This window comes from Microtus ochrogaster, linkage group LG2 (genome assembly GCF_000317375.1).
Source record: "Microtus ochrogaster isolate Prairie Vole_2 linkage group LG2, MicOch1.0, whole genome shotgun sequence".
NCBI classification, from domain to species: Eukaryota; Metazoa; Chordata; class Mammalia; order Rodentia; family Cricetidae; genus Microtus; species Microtus ochrogaster.
In genome coordinates this window covers 1554515-1560699 of record NC_022028.1, presented here as the reverse complement: position 1 = coordinate 1560699, position 6185 = coordinate 1554515, and positions in this window count along the sequence as shown.

Here is a 6185-nt window from a genome sequence, read left to right as displayed (position 1 = left end):
GACTCCAGGTGGGTGGGGTCTGTTAGAACAGTGACTTCTCATCAGCTGGACTCCAGGTGGATGGGGTCCATCAGAGCAGTGGCTTCTCATCAGCTATACTTAAGTAGAGTGGCAAATTTGTCATCAAACTTGACTCACCCTATTCTGCTAATGGGTGTTCCAAGTCTGTTTTTTTCCTTAGTTCTAAAAGGGAAATTACTTGCTTAATTTAATTTTCGCTTAATATTCCTGTTAAAAAATGAGGTTCAATTAAGATACCCAGAAAAAGATCATAATGTTCATTTAACACTAGACTAGAATTTGAGTTGAGTTCCGTAAATGCATTTTTTTCTCTTTTCTGTTTTTTTTTTAACTCAAATCTAGCTAAGTGAATTACTGATCTTCATTAGCTGCTTTAATTACAGGTTCTTAATGGAAATATTATTGGAATTAAACACCAACGTATTAACCAAGGAAAAGCTTTATGTGCCACTAAAATAACCAAATTTCAATACTTGTCGATATTGTCAATTGGAAGGACAAATGGAAAATGAGTCCCTTATTTGTGACAGTGACAGGCTTTCTGCAGAGAGCTTTCGGTGGACAGGCATAGCCCTGCAGTGACAAAGACCTCAGAGAGGTAACCTGTTCCCCTCGACCTGTGTGTGCAGCCTCCGCATTAACCCACACCGCCAGAATGGCAATGCCTCTGCCGGCCCTCCAGGCACAGGGCCACATACACATACCCTTCTATCTCTACTGGCTCATTGAAGTTCTGTGTGGAAGTTCGCAATCTTCCATGCATGTATTCATCAAAATGCCTTGCACTGCTTTGCCCTGAATACGCACTGAGTCTTCACTTAACAAGGTCTGGCTTTGAGGGAGCTGGCGAGGCACACTCTCAGGAGTGTTCCAGAATGTCCACCTCCTGAGGGACTGATGATGGCGGAGGACCTTGAGCATAGAATTCTTTGATTTCCCAACTCATTTCACCAGCCTTTCTGTAATGGGGCCTCTTAGGGCTCCTGATGTCATTAGGGGAGCAAGGGTAGGGAGAGAGCTGAGGCCTGGGCCGAATGGTGTGCACAGCCTGAGGGCTAAGCCCACTTGACTCTAATGATACGAATGTAGGTCAACTTGCTCTCACCCATCCCTGTGTCAAGGGTGGGGGTCGAGGAGGCGGGCTGTCCTTTCAAGTTGGGCTGTATGAGTTTGGAACATTGGATTTAAACTACGCTAGTGTGGGCCACCTGCACTGGCTGTTTGGGGGTGCTTCTGGGGTGAAATTGCCTACAAGAGGGACCTGTTATCTTATCAGAAAGAGGGACTCGTAACAAGCCCTGACTACTAAATGTGGACATCAGTTTAGGATGGGTGCTAGTGCCAAGCAGTTCGATCCAGGCAAAGAGCATCATTCTCTCAAGACCAGGCAGCTACTGACCACATATGCCCAGCTGCAATTACTGTAGAGAATCATGCCACTGAAACACTGTCCGAATGTGTTCTTAGGTCCCTCCACCCCGGCAGGCCCTCATGACACATCACCTTAGAATGGCCCTGAGCACTTTCTCTCCACTGTCTTGCTTGCTGCCACTGGACCACTGTGTAACCAACCAACTACATCCACCTCCCTCTGTCTCTGATAAATTCACTCAGAGTTCATGTGTCCCTAAGATGTCAACACTGTCCCAATCATGACAGTACATATCAAGAGCATCTTTCTGGAAGTCACTAGATACCAAAAATACAGCAAAACTCCAAATGACCTCCCAGCAATCTGGACCTGGACCTGCATCCCAAGCTTAGTTAAAGGAATACCTCCCACTCAGCTTTCCTTTTGCTTCTCCCAAAGCTTCCCCATCTTGTTTCTTTAAAAAAATAATTTATTTTTACTTTTAACTGTGTGTGTTTATGTGTGTGCATGCATGAATGCAGGTGAGTGCAGAAAGTATGTCCATGTGATTGCAGATGCCTGTGGATGCTGGAAGCATTGGATCCCTTGGAGCTGGAGTTGCAGGTGTATGTGAGCCACCTATGTGGGTGCTGGGAACTGAACTTGGGTCCTCTGCAAGAACAGCACATGCTCCTAAGCCCTGAGATGTCTCTCCAGTTCCCTGGGCCACTTTTAGATGATATTGACCCCATTCTGTCTGTAGCCTAACTGACAACGTCTTGATCTGGGTTCTTACCACATCTCAGGTGAAAGTCTAGCAGCCTGCTCAGTCTCAGTCAAGGAAAACCACCATCTTTGTAGCCAGAGTGGTTCTTTTAAAAGTGGTCCAGATTGGATCTACCAAAAGTCCTTTGGTCCTTCTAAGGGACTGAGCCCAAGTCCTTCAGCTGGTACCTGAGGCTCCTTAGCCTCTGCCTGCTCACTACCTCAGCCTTATCGTAACTGAAATGCCAGAGTTCCTGCTGCCAGGCTCCACAAACGCCATGGGCAGAGAGCAGGGAGTGAAAGCTGGGGTTGCAGAGGGTCAGCATCCCAGAATATTTGCCTTCCCTGCCCCTTCTCCTGCCAGCACACCTAACAGGGTGTCTGAACCTGGGGAGTTAATCATTCCAGAGTCTGGTACCCCTGCAGGTTGTCAACCTGACATCCTTGGCACTGATACTGCTCCATTTAAGGTGTTTGGCACTCCCCTGCCAGTATTGTATCTTCTCAAGACCACCAAGTCCTGCCTTCCTCTAAAGGTTAAATCTGGGCTAAAGAGGAACTCAGAACAAAGAAACCATCTGCAGTGTGTGAGTGCCTAGACATAGCGGGGACATTCAGGTTCTGTTCTACAGCATGAAGGACTAGTGTCCTTACAATACAGAATATCAAAGTTCCTTCTGTCCTTTTGCCCCTTGTCTTGGAGCTTTTGCTCTAACCTTGACCCTGCTATAATTTCAAACCCAAGCTGCACTGTCCCCCTTCTGTGAACTTCCATGTTCTCAACAGATGTGTCCTTTTCTCCTGGGCTGATGTCCCATTTTGGGGAGAGTCCACACAGTCTATCTATCATTGGTCATCGTGATGCTATTTTTTATGTTAACTTGACCACATATGGAATTAACTAAAATTCAAGCCAGTCAGGGTTGCTTCTTAATCAAATCATTTGAAGTGGGAAGACACATTTCTAAGATGGATTTTGAAGTAGAAAGATCCACCTTTAATCTGGGCCACTCCTTCTGGTGGCAGCCTATATAAGGACTTGGAAGAAGGAAACTGGCTCTCTATTGTCTACTTTCCCTTGCTGACAAGTCCATCCCTTCACTGGCATTAGAGCCCACTTCTTCAGGGTTCTGGGGTATATGAAGCCTCGTGGACTGAACAAGTACTGGATTCTTAGACTTTCTGTTAGTAGACAGCCATTGTTGGACTAGTTGGACCACAAGCTTGTGAGCCACTCTAGTAAGTCTCGTGTGTGTGTGTGTGTGTGTGTGTGTGTGTGTGTGTGTGTGTGTGTTGGCTTTTCTTGGTCTCTTAACCCTAGAACACTAAGATCTTTCTGAAGGAGAAGATTTTCTTCAATCATTTCTTGCACTTTCTGTTGGTCATATGGTTATTGATTGAAGTTGAATGAAAGGCCTTGATCTGGCAAGTCACAGGATCTCCAATGTTAAGTCAAGGGGATTACAGGACACTCTGCTGTCTCCAGGTGAAGATGGGTCAGGCTTCCCAGAGCAGGTGCTCGAAAACTGAATGTTGCTGTGACCTTGCTCTGACCTCCGTTTGCCTCCCCAGCCCTTGCAATCTCAGCTGAATAAACCCAGATGAGACACGGAGTTCAGTGCAGAAGTCAGACAGTTTATTGCAGTTTAAAATGAGGCAGTCCCGAGGATGGGCCTGGCCAGTGTTCACACGGACCATAGAGAGAAGACTCTCATGGGGAGAGAGTGAACAGTGGATGCTAACAAGGAAGGACCCCTGAGCCCAGCTGCATTTTAGGTGGGCTTTGTGCTATTTCCTTAATTTCTGGAATAGATATGGGGGGAGGCATTTTTGGGCTCCAGGTGATTGGATTAATTCCTCAGAGAGGGAGCGATAGTATGTCTTTGTTTTAGATGCAAGCTTACAGGCTTCTGAGCATTTCAAAATGCCATGTCTCCACTGAGGCCTGGAGTCACTCAGATCCCACGCTTGGCCAGAGTCCTTCTCTTTCAAGTTCCCGGTTTCACAGCCTAAGCGTGAGAGAAGGAGGAGCCCATTCTAATGCGCTCCAAGCCTGCTCACATTGGATTGCCTACCCGGTCGGACCTCACCTTCTACGTCATCCCCAAGGTACAGTTTAGGCTTAGGAGGCCATGGCCCACCTAAGTCTGGGAACTGCATCCAGGTCTCCCACCTGAGTCAGGAACTCCATCTGTTTCACAACCCTGCCTTCCAGGCCTCCCTCCTAATGTGGGTGTCTTTTCAAGGTTGAAGGAAGCCTTAAAACATTACACTTCAAAGCCAGAGCTTAGGAATCCACAAGCCTGGCTTAAAATGTCCTCCCTGGCCTTGTGGCCGTTGCAGTTCCCGGACCCCTGAGCACAGGCCCTCATGTGTAAGATGGGTGGCTAGTATCCTCCCTCGGGAGGGTTAAGTGAGATGAGGGAAGTCAATCCCTTGACTCTGAGCCTGGCATCCCATGCATGTGCTGAGCCGAGGCTAAGTCCAAATTCCATGCCCACCCTAGAAATCTCTGGTGACTCAGAACCACCTACAATAGCTTCCTTCCCTCACTGGGCAGGAGTCTGATTCCAATTGCTCATTCTGGCCTGCATCACCCATCATTCAATGTATTCGTCATCCCACTGGGTGCCAGCCGTGTCTCTTGGCTTGACTTATCTCTGGTAGAGAATCTTAAGCATCAGAGAACTAAGATCACCAAGTGAGTCCCAGAGACCTTGCAGGTACCCCTGCCCTCCCACAACCCCCACCCCCCGCTGCTCCTCCACCCACCAATCCACCATCCCCCACACCTGGCATGAAGCTTGGGATAGGTGCAGAGGACGGTTACTTTAAGAGAAGCCAATGTCTGTCCTGAGCTTCCTGGGAGAGGCGTGGGAAAGAAAGGAACACTCTCTGGTGAGCACAGGTGGAGGAGAGGATTAATGCTCCCTCTTCTGTGGTAATGCTGAGGGTGGAGGAAGACCCCTGAGGTGAGCAGGGCAGCTACTCTCACTTGGGAACCAGTGTGTGTGTGTGTGTGTGAGTGTGAGTGTGTGTGTGTGTGTGTGTGTGTGTGTGTGTTTGTGAATCTCTGCTTGTGCCTCAGTCCCCACGGCTCCCTGAGGAACACAGGCCTCCTGCCTTTTGAAACAAGTGTCCCTTCTCAACCATGGGGACTGCATAAAACCAGCCCAGAGGGAAACCTGAAGCCCTTGAAGACAGGCAGCTGTCAGGGTGTCCATTTGGCCTACTGTTGCCAGGCTGGGCTGAGCTTTCCCTGTCCTGGACTATGACCTCAATGTGCTCGGCTTGAGTACAGGTCCCCAGTGAGAAGCGCCACTTTCTGGGACACACTGAGTCTCGGAAATTCAAGCCCAGCTTCCTAATATACACCAGAAGCTTAGGACTCCTGCAGTTCCTGGGTGATGGTCAGTGTGGCCCCCACCCATCCCAACTGTACTTGTCACCTGCAGCAGCCAGAGCCTCCCATGTGCCTTAACTGACTCTGAAAGGTTAAGTCAGGTGTAAACGTGAGGGCTTAACACAAGGCGAGCACTGTGGTTTAATTATGCCCTTGTCTGCCAAGGTAAGGGCTCACAGCCTGCAGCCCCAGGCTCCCCCACACCCCTGCATCACTGCCTTAGCCTTTGCTTTCCTCACAGAAGGCAGATGTGCACAGAGGTGGTTGGGGGCTGGGACAGAGCAAGCTCGTGATTAATTATGTTTTCAAGAATAAATCTACCAGGGTAGTGCTAAAAAGATGTGTGTCCTGTGTGCCATTCCCCTCCTCTCCCCATTAACTCCATAATGTTCCTGTCTGCCAGCTTCTCATTGGTGTGGTAGTCTACCAGCTAGGAGCTGAAGAGATTTAATGAGCTGTGATGTGCTCCTACTATAAAGAAGGTGCGCTGCCATAAATGCTGATACTGTTATCACCACCTTCACCATCATCGTCTTCTTCATCACCTCTACCATCATCATCTTCTTCATCACCTCCACCATCACCAACATCTTCATCACCTCCACCATCATCATCTTCTTCATCACCTCTACCATCTTCTTCATC